Genomic DNA, 20911 nt, shown 5'->3' on the forward strand with positions numbered 1-20911 from the left:
AAAAACATTTTAAAGGGTAAATATCATCAAGGACATTCTATCACAGACTAAGGATTTGAGAATGGGAAGCAGAATTACACTGGCCGGACAAGAGTTTCTGCCATTGCCAACATCTAATACCCTTGCTCAGATTGTTACTAATGCAGAACTAAAGGGGTACTCTGGTTTATGTATAAAACTACAACCCCTTTACAACAGTTACCCAAGAAGAAACCCCCCCAGTGCAATATACTCTCTAGTCTTTCCCAAGGCATACATTAGAACTTAAATCTAAGGCCTCAGTAGACATCATTATATTCAGGATTTATTTTGCAGGTTTCCATTGGTTGAAGTGCAAAAACGTAATTATAATTTGCGAGCTGCCTTAGCTCCAATAACATGGGCAGCACAATATCATGGGCCACTTTCATCACCCAATCAGCACCAAACCATCTAAAAACACTCAGAGCCCTTTTTGGGTTATAGATCTGTTCCCCATCATATCAATAAACCCTTAGGCCCAGTCCCCCTTTTGCCTCTATGCTCTGATCCATCTCCCCTTTACGCATTTACATCAGGGCTGTCCCACTGGAGGCTCATGGGCCAGATGTGGCCCTCCAAGATATTTTTATGGCCCCCATTCTCCTCAAAGGCTCTATAGACATTATTTTAATTAACTCTGGCCCTTGGACATGCTGCATGAGAAATAATCAGCCCACTACATGTAATAAATTGGACAGCACCGATCTACATAATTGTAAAACATGCCTCCATAACTACACCTACTGCTTCTAGCCCAACACCCATTGGCCAGTTCCTATTGGGGGACTACATCCCCCCACAAGACCATGGGACTTTCTGTTGAGGGACACCTTCCTAGCCCCATCATGCTCCTCTACCTTTCCTGTTCAGTCCCCAGAGCCAACCACTGAGAAGTCCAAAAGGAATGGAATCCAAAAAGTAATGGAGCCAGTAAATAAAGCCTCAAAAAGTAGATAGTAATAAAGTTTAACAAGATAACAGATGATGATGATGGTGGTACCCCCCCCCCAACATTTTGTTCACTTTACAACGGTTTATCATCACTATTGCAATATTAGGACCTCACCTGGTACTGCAGCATCGAAAGCGTTTCTGTCCTTCCTGTTGATCCTGAACGACTGAATGTCTCTCTCTCTATAAGAGCCAAAACCTTCGAAGCTCCTCCTTTTACCGCTTATATCGCCGTCCCTTTTCTCATTTGCTGAACTCATTTCCACAAACAGGTCGGAGGAGTCTGCCCTGGCGTTGCAGTCATTACTTCCAGCATATTTTTTTAAACAGCTCTCGACAGATTCCCCGTTCAGGTCCGTTTTCTCTTTAGACGACGGCCAATGCTGAGCGTCAGAAAGCGACAACGACGAAAGGGTATCGACCTCAAAACTACTCTTTGAGCCCCTTTGTCCAGTTTCGCAATGCTGGTGCTTCTGCTTATCCTTATGCTTGCTTTTCTCGTTGAGCGAGGAGAGGTCTTTGCCAGACGGGTTGAGCTTTTCGTTTGCTACGTGACTTGAGAAGCTGGCGGACTTGCCCGAAAAAAGGCTGCCGAACTCGCTGTGTGTCCCTAGAATACGATCATCCTTATGTTTGTGCTTATGTTTGTGTTTCCTTTTGTGGAGTCGGCTACTTGAAAGGCCGACGCCGGACGTTTTGGAAGTAGCCAAAGACGACTGCATGTCTCCTAGCCCCATTCCTACCGAGGACTGAAGATGTATGCCGTGTTTTGTTTTATGCTTGGTAGCAGTAGGCATCTTCATATGAGAGCTTGTGTGGAACTGAGGTGGTGGTACCGAGGGCCTCATGAACGGAGAAGTTGCCCCAAGCGTGTGGGACAGATACAACGGAGCTGGATACTGACCATAATAACCAAGGTTCATCATAGGCATTGATGTGTAAGGCATTCCATATGGTGCATAGTAACTTCCGCTGGGAATAGGGTATCCAAACCCTTGCAAAAAAGGCACCTTCGTCATGGTGTCATTGGTTTTGGCAGGTCTACCACGCTTTTTCTTCGATTTCATGTCAGAGGTCCTGCGAAGGTAAAGCAGTGGGTCGTACTGTATATATGGCACTGGGTAATAATGATCAAAATTAATCCTGAATATGCTCGGATAAGGATTTTCGTGGTAGAACGTATAGCTCCTGTGGGAAATTCTGAAGACTTGAAATTTATTGATGAGGTCCTCGAGGTCTGCGAGAAACTGCAGGTTGTCCCTGTTCTGCAGGCTTTTCCTCTTCCTCTTGTGCTTTGGCTTTTTACTACTTTCGTGGACTAGAAAGTTGTCGACGATGAGATGTTTCGGTCGGTGGCCATGTTTGCCCTTTGTGCTGGTGTCCGACGGCGTAACTTCAGGATTGTCCAGAGAGCAGAAGTCAAAAGAGTACCTTCTGCGGGATTCCGAGCTTTTCTCCGCTTGATCCGAAGTGCTATTATTATCTGTACCAATTCCGCTGTCACTCGGTATGGTCTCTTCGCTATGTGACTCGCTTATTGGCGACAGCGTGACCTCTTTTAGGGAGCTTATCTCACACAAATGAGACGGAGACAGAGCCATTAATCTTGGTGGAGACAACTTCCATGAACTGCCATGTATTCCTTTCTGGATTTTTGTTGGAAGAGCACTGATTGGCTGAAGATTTGGCATAGTTTTTAAATCGGAAAATATTGTGTCGGTGTTGGCAGGACTGAGATTACCGTTTGAACCTATGAGCTGTGTCGTGATCGAGTGAATAGCTGCTGGTGAAGACGCGGCAAGTGACTGCAAGTTTGAAGGCACCGCTGGGTTTTCAGGCTGGCTGGAAACAGGCCTTAAATGTTTAATGGCTGTTCGACGTTCATTCTGTAGGGGTATCTGCTCGGTTCTGGGTTTTCGTCCCCTTTTCTTGCCGATGTAGATGGTTCCCCTCTTGCTAACGTTGATCTGCTTGCCTAACCTAGCATCTAAAGTTGTGGCTACAGTTGCTATTGCGTTTGTCTGGGGCTGGGCTTTCGATTTCAACGCCATGCTGTTCGAGCAAGACAGAATTTGGTTTAAGATATTCTTCCTTTTGAGAGTTTTCATCTTATTGATGGTTTTTATGGTTTTCTTATCTAGCATTCCCAGTTTACCCACTTTTTTGTTAAATTCTAATTCGCTGATGGATTTTTCCATGGATGGATTGATTTGGACCAATTCCGAGAGATTGTGCCTCCCTTTTCGCTTCTTGATACCGGGAAACTCTCTGTTGAGTGGGCTTACTGGGCTGGTCGAGGTGCCCTCGTGGATAGTTTCTACAGTGAGCAAGGGTTGTTTCTTTGGCCGTCCCCTCTTTTTCTTTGTTGGTGTAATTACGGTAAGGCTATCTGTATTGGTGTAGAGTGGACTGGATGGCGTTATCGGGTAGGCGGAGGGAGGTTCGACCACAATCTTTTCCATCGGCGAGGCAGAGTTGTCATTGTTATTGGTTTTTGGCTTGACGTTTGCCCATCGTTTCTTCGACGCCAGTTTTGGATGCTGCAATTCCGGTGTCTTTGATTTTACCATCTCGGCAATAGCTTTTGAAGGTGGCAGTGGAGTGGTCATCTTCTGGAGACAAGCCATGCTGCTCAATAAAGATTTCCCTCCTCCTCCGTTACTCTCGGGTAATTTCGACAGAAGTTCAGTACCAAAAATTTTACCCTGTTTCAGAACCTTGCTGTCCTTCTTGTTTGCCAGGAACTGACCAAGCATTTGGTTGCTGACTTCGTTGACGAGCATTCTCCCTAAAGACTGATCCTCCTGCACCTTTTTATCCATGGTAGGTTTAATATACGGTTTCTTTTTCCTTTTGTTGGCAGATGCATCGGTGGCGGTGGTGGTGGTTTTTATTGGAATAGTTATTCTGACGTGGCTTGAGTCACTTTCACAACTATTTCCAGAAGATACATCCTGTCGCTGCGGTGGTGCTGGTAATTTATTATCTGTAGGGTTGGGATCCTTTTTGCTTTCTGTTGTGTCGTGACTTTTGGGATCAACGGCTTTTGAGTTATTTTTGCCCCACTCGCTCTCCTTAACCTGCATGGTTTGAGTTGAGTCTTTCTTCCCAACTTTCTTCTTTGCATTCCCAGATTGCTCAGGAGCCTCGGCAAGGCCACTTTTTTGGTCCTCCGAGGGCAGGACCCCGTTACTATCAGCAGAATTGCTGGATGAAGACCCAGTGCCGATATTAGCAGCTGCCGGCATTGTACTACCATTCGCAGTTTCTTTTGCATTGGATAATTGATTCCAAGTGCTACCCACGTTCGATTTCTTGGACTGAGTTTTAAATGGTGTGGCGGCTTCTGCACTTGTAGCCTTGGCGACACTGGATGCTTCCTTGCAAGACTCAACATCAGCAACACTACTCTGCGTTGTAGGCCCAGAGTCTGACTTTGCCAACCAGTCGAGATGGTGCTGGTTACTTTTCTGCTGGTGCTTTGGTTTTAAGGAGTCGTTGGTGATATCCGAAGGGGTGCTGGAGTCGAAATGAACAGTAGAATGCTTCTGCGATTTCTCATGCACCTACGGAGACAACAGAAAGCAAAGTGATTAATGAGATATACAAGCCCACAAAACAGCTATTGTCGTATTTAGAAATTCCTAAGAAGATTATTTCTTACATGAACTATTACTACTGCTTGAATCAGAGGTAACCTAACACTGTTTGGGGAAGGCATCCTGTTACTTGGTGACTCTGCCAAGGTGGGGCCAATACTTTCATAAAAACGAAACTAACATCTCTTTCTCTGCTTTTCATGACCCCTCCACTCTGCTCCTTTACTCATCTCCCTTGGCATTTCCAAATCTCCATGACCTTGTTGCCTCCTCCAAGCTTTGGGCCAATTCTTTCATAAAAACGAAACTAACATCAACGAAACATGGTCTTACCCCCTACTCCCTGCTTCTTCAGTGAACTTTATGCCCCATCTCATCTCCGCTCTGCTTCTTCTCTTAGCTACATGCCCCTCCACTCTTTCTTTGCTATTCATGACCCCTCCACTCTGCTCCTTTACCCATCTCCCTTGGCATTTCCAAATCTCCATGACCTTTTTGCCTCCTCCAAGCTTTGTCTTCTTCTCTGTGCTTTCACTGCCTTGTCCCCACAACTTCTCCAAACCTAGTACCCTCACTGCCTCAATCACATACCCCCCTTTGCCAACTCCCCCATCTCCCTTTGTGCCCTCCACATATTCTTTCTGCTCCTTCTCTTAAGTGTCCTTCTCCTCCACTTCTTTACACTCTTCGCAAGCCACTGGTTGGGGACCAATGGCCAAGGCAAACGTAGTACCATGTTAATAGAAAATTCACAGGGCTGTGCCACCTTTAGCTTGCTACACCCAACTGATCCAGAATGTCCCCGTGTCCCAAGGCCACGCAAACCTCTACGATGGCTATGGCACCACCAGAGCCCTATACAAGATGATTAAAACAATGAAGCCTAATGTAAACCTGAAACTGCAAGAGTCCAACAGCAATTCCATAAAACTCACAAGGGAAAATCTCGTCCCCTCACCTCTTAATATTTTCCTTTTCAAATATGTTTCATTCCTAATTATAAAGAGCACCCAAACGAGTAGGCACAAATAAACGCCGTCAGCTATAAGTATTTTAGTGCCGTGAGTCATAAAGATCACGCCGAGGAAGTCACCTGATGCTGTTGGTACAGTGTGTGCCAAACGCAAGGGAACAGGCAATAAATCATCTGTAATGAATGCATCCAAAGCTATTTTCCTGCAAACCTATCTGTAAAACTCAGTCTCGGAACCTTTGTTCCCTCTGCGCCACTCGCCCTTTATTTAATGCCTTCGCCGCTCGGCGTTTCAGCTTTTTTTTCCCCCAATAAATTCAAACTAAAAAAAAAAAAATAAATGGAACAATCCCAGGGAAGAGCAGGTGGGCTGCACCTGAGGCCGACACGTTTCTCCGGGTCCTACCTCTGTTTAACGATCTATAGGAATCGTTATTAATAATTATTAGCGCCTAATTATGGAAGATGAGTATTAATTGCATAGTTTTAACCTATTGCGCTCGGCAGCCATTAGTCTCCGGGGAGCAATAAACACAGAGCTTAATACCTTGCTGATTTCATTTCTAGCGAGGACCAAAAGATACACAGTGCCATTGAGTAATCCTGAATAGCAAACTGCCATTTTAAGTACTAAGGGCCGCCCCCTGGGATCACAGGAGTCACAGTGCACACAAACAAGCCAAGGCACACATACATGCTAGGCCCCATCAGCCAATGAATGGGCAGAGTTCTGCCTTTTGCTCCCACACTACTTCCTGTTACAGTTAGAGCTGCATCACTTCCTGTCAGCTGATCTCTGAGGGAGCACACAGCCCATTACAAAATGGCGGCTCAAGGGAAAGGCTGTAAAGATCCCCATACACGGGCTGAGTCTAGCTGGCGGTATTGGTCCCTGATTCGGCAGCTAATCGGCCCGTGTACGGGCACTAATGATGGGCCTGCCCGACCGATATCTGGCCTGAAATCTGCCAGATCTTGATCTGGCAGGTTAGAAAATCTAGTTGGATCAGGGACTTTGCCTATACCCCTCATTATAATTTGACCGTTCGGTCCCAGGGCCCAACGATCGAATTAGCCTGGATTCTCCCGTTATCGCCCACCCGTAGGTGGGGATATCGGGAGAAGATCCGCTCACTTGGCGACATCGCCAAGCGAGCGGATCTTAAGGTGTATGGGGACCTTAAAAGGGCAATACTTACTGATATATATATTGCAGTTTGGGGAGATTCTTTAATAGGCCACTTAACATAATATAAACTGTCTGTTGGTTACGTATTCATTCTGGGGGTGTAGTTTCCCTTTAATGCCATGTATTTAGGACTAAAGTGCCCAAATTATCCGACAGACAGCGCCACGAAGAAAACACCAATCCATGCAGATAGAGATAAACCTACAAAATGTATTAAAAACGAAAAAAAATCAAAGGCGACGATACGGCCCCCATCTTTCCATCATTCGGCGGCTCCATCTGGGTAATGGTTCCTGGAGTGCAATTCCCTATTAAACGGCTTTATCGGGAGAGATAAGCAGCTGGCACCCATGTTACTAATTGCCGTCTGCCGTAATTAGGAAACATCTGCACCTTTGTCCACCCCATTTTCATATTCTAATCAGCCTCAAAAACAAAAAATAACACAAAAACATGGTACCCCCTCGATTTCCTCTCTGGGTGCAGCGTCAGTGTGGGGGGTCACACTTGCCTATAACAAGGTTGCCCTGTTCATAGGCCATGGCAACTGCAGGCCCAAAGCATTGGCCAGAGGGACAATCAGCCTGAATGACTCCCAGCACCTCGGGACCTATCCCGGCTTGGCACACACACCGGCTGACGTGATTGGCTGATGAAACGTCTGTTTTGTGGTTTGTGGGGCCCAATACATCACATCAAAGCCCCGGCTTTATCTCCCCTCTTCATGGTCCGTGACAGCTGAGAGGAGATAAACCGCCCGACTATTTGTCTTTGTCTTACAGCCGGGATTTTCCCAACCTGGCGAAGGAATGACACGCAGCGCCTGATTGGAAGGGGGATCTCCAGTCGTTATTTCCATAATAAAGAAAATATCTTTCTCCACTCCACTATAGGCAATAATTAAATTTTTCACAAGTTTTGAACTGTAATTGCTCTTTCAGAAGCCAGATTCAGCAGCGCAGAGAATATAAACCAGTTATTGGTTACTTTTCAGTAGCCGGTGCAATCTATATGGCAGCACCAAAACCATGCAGAGAGGAATACAGTACAAATATGGGATCCCTTATCCGGAAACCCGTTATCCAGAAAGTTCCGAATTATGGAAAGACCATCTCCCATAAACTCCAATATAAGTAAATAGTTCTAATTTTTAAAAATGATTCCCTTTTTCTCTGTAATAATAAAACAGTACCTGTACTTGATCCCAACTAAGATATAATTACCCCTTATTGGGGCAGAACAGCCCTATTGGGTTTATTTAATGGTTAAATGATTCCCTTTTCTCTGTAATAATAAAACAGTACCTGTACTTGATCCCAACTAAGATATAATTACCCCTTATTGGGGCAGAACAGCCCTATTGGGTTTATTTAATGGTTAAATGATTCCCTTTTCTCTGTAATAATAAAACAGTACCTGTACTTGATCCCCACTAAGATATAATTACCCCTTATTGGGGCAGAACAGCCCTATTGGGTTTATTTCATGGTTAAATGATTCCCTTTTCTCTGTAATAATAAAACAGTACCTGTACTTGATCCCAACTAAGATATAATTACCCTTATTGGGGCAGAACAGCCCTATTGGGTTTATTTAATGGTTAAATGATTCCCTTTTTCTCTGTAATAATAAAACAGTACCTGTACTTGATCCCAACTAAGATATAATTACCCCTTATTGGGGGCAGAACAGCCCTATTGGGTTTATTTAATGGTTAAATGATTCCCTTTTCTCTGTAATAATAAAACTGTACCTGTACTTGATCCCAACTAAGATATAATTACCCCTTATTGGGGGCAGAACAGCCCTATTGGGTTTATTCAATATTTAATGAATTTTAGCAGACTAAAGTTATGGAGATCCAAATTACGGCAAGATCACCTATCCAGAAAACCCCAGGTCCCGAGCATTCTGGGTAATAGTCCCATACCTGTACTTCCCAGTGTAGGGGAGAGGTTGGACTGCAGTAGAAGCAGGGCTGGCAGTGCCAGTGGGTGCCCAGTGGGGCTTATTAATGGGTAGAAGCAGTTTCCCTGGCTCCTCTCTTCCCCCGGCGGCTGCTGCTGTGCGGCTCCAAGCTTGGCCCAATCTGCTGCCAACCAGGCAGAAGCACAAGGAAGATAAATATTATATGGCTCATTGGCCGGCACACAGCGGGGGGCTCGATTTAGGTGCCGGGACGCAGAATTTCCGAGCAAAGCCAAACTGGCCGACTATTGCTCCAAGGCACAGACCCAAAAGCAAAATAAAGAGACAGATTTGCCCCCTCCGGGCCGGTAACTTTCCTCGGGGATCAGCCAGCCATTATGGTGAGTAGATCCGGTGATGTATTAGTTTAATCATTCCCATCAGTCATTGCTGCAGCGGAGCTTACAATCTAATAATACACACGTGTTGATAGACATGTATTTTCAGTCCCTATGAATCAATTTCCCAGGGGTGGAACTAGGAGCACTGGCCTAGGGTGCAACACTTTTGGGGTCACCCCTCCTGGTCTTTCCTCTACCTTCTACCTACCCTGTGGGCACAGAGGGTCACCCACGTCTGGGGAGACAAAGATCTTTAGATAATGACCCCCCGTTGCCCCAAAATTTCCAAGTAAAATTCTACTGCAGCAGCAAAACACAAAACAAGTACAGGTATAGGACCCGTTATCCAGAATGCTTGGGACCAAGGGTATTGCGGATAAGGGGTCTTTCTGTAATTTTGATCTCCTACTAGAAAATCAAAAAACCATTAATTGAACCCAATAGGATTGTTTTGCCCCCAATAAGGGGTAATTATATCTTAGTTGGGATCAAGTACAGGTACTGTTTTATTATTACAGAGAAAAGGGAATCATTTAACCATTAAATAAACCCAATAGGGCTGTTCTGCCCCAATAAGGGGTAATTATATCTTAGTTGGGATCAAGTACAGGTACTGTTTTATTATTACAGAGAAAAGGGAATAATTTAACCATTAAATAAACCCAATAGGGCTGTTCTGCCCCCAATAAGGGGTAATTATATCTTAGTTGGGATCAAGTACAGGTACTGTTTTATTATTACAGAGAAAAGGGAATCATTTAACCATGAAATAAACCCAATAGGGCTGTTCTGCCCCCAATAAGGGGTAATTATATCTTAGTTGGGATCAAGTACAGGTACTGTTTTATTATTACAGAGAAAAGGGAATAATTTAACCATTAAATAAACCCAATAGGGCTGTTCTGCCCCCAATAAGGGGTAATTATATCTTAGTTGGGATCAAGTACAGGTACTGTTTTATTATTACAGAGAAAAGGGAATCATTTAACCATGAAATAAACCCAATAGGGCTGTTCTGCCCCCAATAAGGGGTAATTATATCTTAGTTGGGATCAAGTACAGGTACTGTTTTATTATTACAGAGAAAAGGGAATAATTTAACCATTAAATAAACCCAATAGGGCTGTTCTGCCCCCAATAAGGGGTAATTATATCTTAGTTGGGATCAAGTACAGGTACTGTTTTATTATTACAGAGAAAAGGGAATCATTTAACCATGAAATAAACCCAATAGGGCTGTTCTGGCCCCAATAAGGGGTAATTATATCTTAGTTGGGATCAAGTACAGGTACTGTTTTATTATTACAGAGAAAAGGGAATCATTTAACCATGAAATAAACCCAATAGGGCTGTTCTGCCCCCAATAAGGGGTAATTATATCTTAGTTGGGATCAAGTACAGGTACTGTTTTATTATTACAGAGAAAAGGGAATAATTTAACCATTAAATAAACCCAATAGGGCTGTTCTGCCCCCAATAAGGGGTAATTATATCTTAGTTGGGATCAAGTACAGGTACTGTTTTATTATTACAGAGAAAAGGGAATAATTTAACCATTAAATAAACCCAATAGGGCTGTTCTGCCCCCAATAAGGGGTAATTATATCTTAGTTGGGATCAAGTACAGGTACTGTTTTATTATTACAGAGAAAAGGGAATCATTTAACCATGAAATAAACCCAATAGGGCTGTTCTGCCCCAATAAGGGGTAATTATATCTTAGTTGGGATCAAGTACAGGTACTGTTTTATTATTACAGAGAAAAGGGAATCAATTTAAAAATTCTGAATTATTTGATTAAAATGGAGTCTATGAGAGACGGGCTTTCTGTAATTCGGAGCTTTCTGGATAATGGATTTCCGGATAAGGGGTCCCATACCTGTACCAGATACAAATAACTGCTGTGTGGAATGGAGGCGAATCACCTGCATTCCGGGCGCATTAATGAACACAGTGAACCTTTCCCAGTGGAAAACATATGGTCTGCGTCATGGGAAAATCAATAGTGGGGCCATGTTTAACCCCCGGAATGTGGGATGGACGGTCCCACTTAGAAGAAAAAAAAAGAGAGACAGCTCTGAAATATGGCATATGTTACCGTAACGAATGCGTTATACCGCAGAGAGGCCAAGCAGGTTTATACTGAACTTCCTGCAGTTACTGACAGCCGTAGCCCCAACGTGAGAGAAAAACATATATATTTGTGTATATAACCTGCAGGCTGAGTATTATAAGGGATAATGTACCCCCTACTGTAAATGATAAGGATATTAGCAGTCACTGAGGGGTTCTGTGCCCATATAAAGGCACAAGGCTGCAGGCTGAGTTATACAGGGAACTCTGAGTATCACTCATGTATTATAAGGGATAATGTACCCCCTACTGTAAATGATAAGGATATTAGCAGTCACTGAGGGGTTCTGGGCCCATATAAAGGCACGAGGCTTAGGTTTTTTGTCTATACTCCATATCATGCTATGGGGCCAGGCTACTCCTGCGCAGCCTGTTACACAGCACTATAGCTAATACGGCCTTTACATCGATTGGAAGGGGGCGAAAAAAAAAAAAAATGTGTGTTATTCCGAGAAGTAAGGAAATAAACAGGGGAAACAGACGGTGGTGTTTGTTTTTGGTTATCACAGCTATTTTCCTTGCCACTGGAGAATTGTCGATAAGAGAAGCGAAAATCAATAGCTCAGGCCTGTTAGAGAAAAATGAGAAGGAATCTGCTTTGTGCTGCATCCAGCGAAGGGCTGAGAGTGCCCGACCGTCACTGAGCGATAAGTGATTCATGGGGGAAAGAGATAGCCGGGCGCATTGTGTGTTATAGGGGAGCGAGAATTATATGCACAATTTCCCATTACTCATAAGTCATATCAAACCCTGTAAATCTTATATATAGGCACCATAGTGAGATCCTCCGACTCCTACTATAGGCACTATCTCTCCCTACTATACCTGCTATCCCACAGCCCCAGTCCCTTCCCAGAGGCTATTATCCCCCCACTGCTACTATAGGCACCATCTCTCCCTACTATACCTGCTATCCCACAGCCCCAGTCCCTTCCAGAGGCTATTATCCCCCACTGCTACATAGGCACCATCTCTCCTACTATACCTGCTATCCCACAGCCCCAGTCCTTCCCAGAGGCTATTATCCCCCACTGCTACCATAGGCACCATCTCTCCCTACTATACCTTGCTATCCCACAGCCCCAGTCCCTTCCCAGAGGCTATTATCCCACTGCTACTATAGGCACCATCTCTCCCTACTATACCTGCTATCCCACAGCCCAGTCCCTTCCCAGAGGCTATTATCCCCCACTGCTACTATAGGCACCATCTCTCCCTACTATACCTGCTATCCCACAGCCCCAGTCCCTTCCCAGAGGCTATATCCCCCCACTGCTACTATAGGCACCATCTCTCCCTACTATACCTGCTATCCCACAGCCCCAGTCCCTTCCCAGGGGCTATTATCCCCCCACTGCTACTATAGGCACCATCTCTCCCTACTATACCTGCTATCCCACAGCCCCAGTCCCTTCCCAGAGGCTATTATCCCCCCACTGCTACTATAGGCACCATCTCTCCCTACTATACCTGCTATCCCACAGCCCCAGTCCTTCCAGAGGCTATTATCCCCCCACTGCTACTATAGGCACCATCTCTCCCTACTATACCTGCTATCCACAGCCCCAGTCCCTTCCCAGAGGCTATTATCCCCCCACTGCTACTATAGGCACCATCTCTCCCTACTATACCTGCTATCCCACAGCCCCAGTCCCTTCCCAGAGGCTATTATCCCCCCACTGCTACTATAGGCACCATCTCTCCCTACTATAACCTGCTATCCCACAGCCCCAGTCCCTTCCAGAGGCTATTATCCCCCCACTGCTACTATAGGCACCATCTCTCCCTACTATACCTGCTATCCCACAGCCCAGTCCCTTCCCAGAGGCTATTATCCCCCACTGCTACTATAGGCACCATCTCTCCCTACTATACCTGCTATCCCACAGCCCCAAGTCCCTTCCCAGAGGCTATTATCCCCCCACTGCTACTATAGGCACCATCTCTCCCTACTATACCTGCTATCCCACAGCCCCAGTCCCTTCCCAGAGGCTATTATCCCCACTGCTACTATAGGCACCATCTCTCCCTACTATACCTGCTATCCCACAGCCCCAGTCCCTTCCCAGAGGCTATTATCCCACTGCTACTATAGGCACCATCTCTCCCTACTATACCTGCTATCCCACAGCCCCAGTCCCTTCCCAGAGGCTATTATCCCCCCACTGCTACTATAGGCACCATCTCTCCCTACTATACCTGCTATCCCACAGCCCCAGTCCCTTCCCAGAGGCTATTATCCCACTGCTACTATAGGCACCATCTCTCCCTACTATACCAGCTATCCCACAGCCCCAGTCCCCTTCCCAGAGGCTATTATCCCCCCACTGCTACTATAGGCACCATCTCTCCCTACTATACCTGCTATCCCACAGCCACAGTCCCTTCCCAGAGGCTATTATCCCCCCACTGCTACTATAGGCACCATCTCTCCCTACTATACCTGCTATCCCACAGCCCCAGTCCCTTCCCAGAGGCTATTATCCCCCCACTGCTACTATAGGCACCATCTCTCCCTACTAAACCTACTATCCCACAGCCCCAGTCCCTTCCCAGAGGCTATTATCCCACTGCTACTATAGGCACCATCTCTCCCTACTATACCTGCTATCCCACAGCCCCAGTCCCTTCCCAGAGGCTATTATCCCCCCACTGCTACTATAGGCACCATCTCTCCCTACTATACCTGCTATCCCACAGCCCCAGTCCCTTCCCAGAGGCTATTATCCCCCCACTGCTACTATAGGCACCATCTCTCCCTACTATACCTACTATCCCACAGCCCCAGTCCCTTCCCAGAGGCTATTATCCCACTGCTACTATAGGCACCATCTCTCCCTACTATACCTGCTATCCCACAGCCACAGTCCCTTCCCAGAGGCTATTATCCCCCACTGCTACTATAGGCACCATCTCTCCCTACTATACCTGCTATCCCACAGCCCCAGTCCCTTCCCAGAGGCTATTATCCCCCCACTGCTACTATAGGCACCATCTCTCCCTACTATACCTGCTATCCCACAGCCCCAGTCCCTTCCCAGAGGCTATTATCCCCCACTGCTACTATAGGCACCATCTCTCCCTACTATACCTGCTATCCCACAGCCCCAGTCCCTTCCCAGAGGCTATTATCCCCCCACTGCTACTATAGGCACCATCTCTCCCTACTATACCTGCTATCCCACAGCCCCAATCCCTTCCCAGAGGCTATTATCCCACTGCTACTATAGGCACCATCTCTCCCTACTATACCTGCTATCCCACAGCCACAGTCCCTTCCCAGAGGCTATTATCCCCCCACTGCTACTATAGGCACCATCTCTCCCTACTATACCTGCTATCCCACAGCCCCAGTCCCTTCCCAGAGGCTATTATCCCCCCACTGCTACTATAGGCACCATCTCTCCCTACTATACCTGCTATCCCACAGCCCCAGTCCCTTCCCAGAGGCTATTATCCCACTGCTACTATAGGCACCATCTCTCCCTACTATACCTGCTATCCGACAGCCCCAGTCCCTTCCCAGAGGCTATTATCCCCCACTGCTACTATAGGCACCATCTCTCCCTACTATACCTGCTATCCCACAGCCCCAGTCCCTTCCCAGAGGCTATTATCCCCCCACTGCTACTATAGGCACCATCTCTCCCTACTATACCTGCTATCCCACAGCCCCAGTCCCTTCCCAGAGGCTATTATCCCCCCACTGCTACTATAGGCACCATCTCTCCCTACTATACCTACTATCCCACAGCCCCAGTCCCTTCCCAGAGGCTATTATCCCACTGCTACTATAGGCACCATCTCTCCCTACTATACCTGCTATCCCACAGCCACAGTCCCTTCCCAGAGGCTATTATCCCCCCACTGCTACTATAGGCACCATCTCTCCCTACTATACCTGCTATCCCACAGCCCCAGTCCCTTCCCAGAGGCTATTATCCCACTGCTACTATAGGCACCATCTCTCCCTACTATACCTGCTATCCCACAGCCCCAGTCCCTTCCCAGAGGCTATTATCCCACTGCTACTATAGGCACCATCTCTCCCTACTATACCTGCTATCCCACAGCCCCAGTCCCTTCCCAGAGGCTATTATCCCCCCACTGCTACTATAGGTACCATCTCTCCCTACTATACCTGCTATCCCACAGCCCCAGTCCCTTCCCAGAGGCTATTATCCCACTGCTACTATAGGCACCATCTCTCCCTACTATACCTGCTATCCCACAGCCCCAGTCCCTTCCCAGAGGCTATTATCCCCCCACTGCTACTATAGGCACCATCTCTCCCTACTATACCTGCTATCCCACAGCCCCAGTCCCTTCCCAGAGGCTATTATCCCCCCACTGCTACTATAGGCACCATCTCTCCCTACTATACCTGCTATCCCACAGCCCCAGTCCCTTCCCAGAGGCTATTATCCCCCCACTGCTACTATAGGCACCATCTCTCCCTACTATACCTGCTATCCCACAGCCCCAGTCCCTTCCCAGAGGCTATTATCCCACTGCTACTATAGGCACCATCTCTCCCTACTATACCTGCTATCCCACAGCCCCAGTCCCTTCCCAGAGGCTATTATCCCCCCACTGCTACTATAGGCACCATCTCTCCCTACTATACCTGTTATCCCACAGCCCCAGTCCCTTCCAGAGGCTATTATCCCCCCACTGCTACTATAGGCACCATCTCTCCCTACTATACCTGTTATCCCACAGCCCCAGTCCCTTCCCAGAGGCTATTATCCCCCCACTGCTACTATAGGCACCATCTCTCCCTACTATACCTGTTATCCCACAGCCCCAGTCCCTTCCCAGAGGCTATTATCCCCCACTGCTACTATAGGCACCATCTCTCCCTACTATACCTGCTATCCCACAGCCCCAGTCCCTTCCCAGAGGCTATTATCCCCCCACTGCTACTATAGGCACCATCTCTCCCTACTATACCTGCTATCCCACAGCCCCAGTCCCTTCCCAGAGGCTATTATCCCACTGCTACTATAGGCACCATCTCTCCCTACTATACCTGCTATCCCACAGCCCCAGTCCCTTCCCAGAGGCTATTATCCCACTGTTACTATAGGCACCATCTGTCACTATAATGCTGATTATTTTCCCACTTTGGCTGATTTGGAACAGTAAATCTTCCAGACCAGGCAGTGAGCTGGCAGTAAGTCCCTTGCTGGGAAATGGCACTTACAGTATCAGATATCATAGGATCTGTCCATGTTTGGAAACTTATTGCGAGAATAACACAACTCTATGCCGAGCATTTGACCCAACGGACGGGATTTACTGTAAAAGAGAAAAAATAGCAAATGAAGGGACCATGGCTGCCGAGTAGCTGAAGATACACGCCACCTAGGCCGGCAGTTAGTGCTACTGACACTTTGGCTTTGGGTCAGTTCCCCTTTAATCTCACGTTAGTGTAACGATTCCCCCCAAACACTTTAGTTTTCCTCCAAAGTGATTTCAAGTGATCGCCATCCAGAATTCCCGCCCTTTGTTTTCGGATCTCTCCGCGCTAATGAGCATCTAATCCTCTGAAATATTTTTCCATTGCTTTTCTTTAATTAAAGGGGAGAAAGTACGGCGAGTAACGTACAAGTCCTCTCATCTCCCTCGCGCAGTTCAAGGAAAAACCTGAATCACTTTGCCGTTCATTAATCCTTTAATCCGCCAAGGAATTTTCCCTTGTTTATAGTAATGGCGTGGCCACCTTACAGTGAGCTCGGCTAGGAACGGCCAACCCCCCCCGACACCCCCCGCCCCAACAAGGCCTTGACACGGGAAGAAAAAAAACATGGCGTGTTCTGAAGAGCATGGGAATTTACCAAACATGAGATCCCTGGCCCTTTGGCCAATGACGTGGCCAGTTCCTCGGAATGGGACCATGTGATGCTTCCCACAAACCACATGATCAGAAGAAACCATTCCCACAGCAAAAAGTAGAAAATTAAACTAGAGGGGGCTCTAAAATACTTTACATTATTGTCTAATATCTTCTACTTCCACTTCTTTCCAGCTTTCAAATGGGGGTCACCGACCCCGGCAACAAAAAACTATGGCTGTCAGGTCAATATTTTATTGTTGTTACTTTTATTTTTAATTCAGGCCTCTCCTGTTCATCTCAAAGTCTCTCATTCTAACTACTGCCTGGTTGCTAGGGTCAACCGGAGTGGAGTATGTACACTCTTAAGGTCCCCATACACCTTCAGATCCGTTCACTTGGCGATGTCGCCAAGCGAGAGGATCTTCTCCCGATATCCCCCACCTACGGGTGGGCGATATCGGGAGAATCCAGGCTAATTCGATCGTTTGGCCCCAGGGTATAGACAAAGTCGGTCCGGGGACCGCATCAACAAGCCGATGTGGTCCCCGATCCAACTAGATTTTTTTAACCTGCCCGATCGAGATCTGCCCAATTTCAGGCCAGATATCGGTCAGACAGGCCCGTCGGCAGTGCCCCTACACGGGCCGATTAGCTACCGAATCAGTCTAAGGGACCGATATTGGCAGCTAGAATCGCCCCGTGTATGGGGACCTTTACAATAGCTGCCCATTCGGCCTGAATGCTGAAGAGTAGGGATCCCCAACCTTTTTACCAGGGAACCATATTCAAATGTAAAAAGAGTTGGGGGAGCAACACAAGCATGAAAATACTTCCCTGGGGTTACCCAATAAGGGCTGTGATTGGTTATTTGGTAGCCCCTATGTGGACTGAATATAAGATTAAGCACCTCCTATGAGACCACTGGGAGCAGCATCCAAGGGGTTGGTGAGCAACTGGTTGGGGATGGAGATAGAGAGAGAAGAAGAGATAGAGAAGTTTTGAGAACTATTTGGCACAAGTCCTTTGGGTTCTACCATTTGTTTCTGGCCCTATATCCCCTGTTCAATCACCCCAAATCTTAAGCCATTGATAATGGGCCTCCTATTTAACGCTTTCAAGACAGGCCATCCGTGTAGAGATCCCAGCCTCAAGTTGACCATACATGGAATGAGTTTGCCAAGCAAGCCCAATTAGGTCAACCTGGGGGGTAGGGCTAATCAAGCTAATCCAATTGTCTGGTCCCCAAGGCCAACCATCAGACCATAACAGGTGCCTATTCTGAGCAGTTTTGAGAACCAAACAGGATTTTCAAGCCTCCTCGACAAATATGTGGCACGTCCTTGGCCAGATAACCTTGTTCGGTCACCATACACAGGCCAATAAGCTGCCTTCTAAGCTAAGAACATGTTACACATGTAACCGTAGGCTTCCATGGAAAATCAAAACATGAACAACAAATGCCGTGTCCTTATGGTTGGCTGGTTAACAAGTGGAACAGGGCAGCCTATATAGCAACGGCAAGGAGTTAAGGGAAGAGACAAGGCTCGAACATCCGACAGTCGGTGTCTATTTACCTCATTACAAATTGGCGAAGGTTACGGGCTGTCCATTAGGTTATTTAACAATTCATCAGGGCTGGAAAGTAGACGGGTGTTTAGCAAGAGAATGGTACCTTCATGTTTGTCATCCGCATCCCAGAAGCTCCCATCAGACGGCTAAATGTGTCATCCGATGCCTTGACCTCTGCTTGATTCTCACCATGTTTTTCCTCCTGTTTCAGGGCTGTTTTCTTCCTCCCTCCCAACAGGGAACAGAGAAGTCCCTTCACGTACGCAGCTCGGAGTGACTCATGAGATAAGTGGTTTTGGCAGGAGCAGGAGAAGCCAGAGGCCCAGGCCCGAGCGGCCGTGCCAAAAAAAGAAGATTGAGGCACAACTTTCACAAATCTGCTGCGCTGTTCTTCTGGGTTTCAGAAGGAGCTCCCGTTCCCCTTCCCAACGCTCTGGCTAACGAGTGCAAGACTATTTTTATCCCCCCCCTCCGTGGGCAGTCTTATAAATAGAAACAAGTCCGTAATGGAGACGTGTGCAGCTCTATAGATGGAGGGGAGACCTAAATGGCACGGCCGGCTGGAGAGCAGAGGTGGGAATTCACTCCGAGCTAATAACATTGTGGGATGAGATGTTGCTATGCTGAGGCACAGCCATGGCTACGCTACATCACCGATGATTAACCCAAGACCTAGAAAAAGGTCCCCCACTTTTTACATTGGCTCACCCTAACAGGATAACCAAGGTTTTCAACTAGTAGAAAAAGCTATTAATTTGTTTACCCTGAGGAACCCCGTTCTCCAAAGCTCTTGGACCTTGCTTTGGAGAAAGGGGACAACGTCTACAGAACCTACATTGTTGCAGTAATGTAAACGTTACACCTGGGCACCCTGCACTCATACCATCATAGCATATCTCTGTGGTATCTACTGTACTATTAAAAACAGAAACAAGTCCGTAATGGAGATGTGTGCAGCTCTATAGGTGGAGGGGAGACCAAAATGGCACGGCCGGCTGGAGAGCAGAGGTGGGAATTCACTCAGAGCTAATAACATTGTGGGATGAGATGTTGCTCCACTGAGGACCAAAAATCCAAAGTTTTCTCCTAGTAGAAAAGGCTATTCATTTGGTTACCCTGAGGAACCCCGATCTCCAAAGCTCTTGGACCTTGCTTTGGAGAAAGGGGACAATACCTACAGAACTTATTAACTTTACACCTGGGCATCCTGCATCCATACCTTCATAGCATATCTCTGTGGTATCTACTAATGCATTGGGAACCCCAGACCCGCTGAGGTAGTTCCATCATTGCATCTCTGGTCTGTGGAAAGGTGGTCAAGCCAAAAACAGCTACTGCCTTGGTCCCTCTAGACCAGGGGTCCCCCCCATCCCCATTTACCTTTGAGCCACATTCAAATATAAAAGAGTTGTAGAGCAACACCAGCATGAAAAAAGGAAAATAAGGACTATGATTGGATATTTAGTAGCCCCATGTGGACTAGTAGTCTATAGAAGGCTCTGTTTGGCAGGACACCTGGATTTTATGCAACCAAAATTTGACGCCGAGCCAGGAATTTAAAAATAAGCACTTGAGGCCACTTTGAGCAACTTCTAAAGGGTTGGTGAGCAACATGTTGCTGCTCTAGACCGTGTTGGCAGCTTATTGGCCCATACGTAAGGCATACTGAAGGGTCTACTGACCAATATCAGTCAGACATCAATGTGGCAGGTTTAAGAACCTCCCAAAATGAGCAGATCTGGCTGTGACCTTAAGCCCACTCAGTAGAATAGAGCAGATAGGCCTTTCTCTGTAGACCCCACCCCTTCCGTACATCAATGGTTGCCCATTGCATGAGAACCCATAAATAAAAGAGCTTATTAACTTCAAAAACAATTCTTTTTCAAAATACACAGCCCCTCAACAGTTGTTGCACTGCAACTCCCAATATTTATCCAACAGCCAATAGAAAGGCATGCGTCCATTGTGTTTTTAAGTGGGGGCAGCCATATTGTTTTCTTTATTAACATTTAGACCAATACTAGACCAACAATACTCTTCAACCCCTTGTATGTTGCTCCAGTTGCCTCATACCAGTTGTACTGCCAAACAGAGCCTTCTGTAGCCTACCAGTCCATACAGGGGGCTACCAAACACCCAATCAGAGCCCTTAGTTGGCACCCGCAGGTACATGTTTCATGCCTGTGTTGCTCCCAGTTGCCTCATACCAGTTGTACTGCCAAACAGAGCCTTCTGTAGCCTACCAGTCCATACAGGGGGCTACCAAACACCCAATCAGAGCCCTTAGTTGGCACCCGCAGGTACATGTTTCATGCCTGTGTTGCTCCC

The 20911-nt window shown here is 46.7% G+C and overlaps 1 non-coding gene across 2 annotated transcripts in view; it reads right to left on the reverse strand.

Annotated features, from left to right (window-relative positions):
• Positions 1-20911, reverse strand: part of setbp1 — a 136867-nt gene that overhangs the window by 22799 nt on the left and 93157 nt on the right. Inside the window, exons 1-2 of one of the 2 annotated variants that reach the window (XR_001171195.3) lie at positions 18687-18995; positions 1088-4538 (exon numbers count right to left, since the gene is read on the reverse strand). This is a non-coding gene — a transcript (SET binding protein 1). Of the gene's footprint in view, positions 1-1087; positions 4539-18686; positions 18996-20911 lie in introns of those variants that run through there. The other variant, XR_001171194.3, reaches the window with a different exon arrangement.

This window comes from Xenopus tropicalis, chromosome 1 (assembly GCF_000004195.4).
Source record: "Xenopus tropicalis strain Nigerian chromosome 1, UCB_Xtro_10.0, whole genome shotgun sequence".
In the NCBI taxonomy this organism is placed as follows: Eukaryota; Metazoa; Chordata; class Amphibia; order Anura; family Pipidae; genus Xenopus; species Xenopus tropicalis.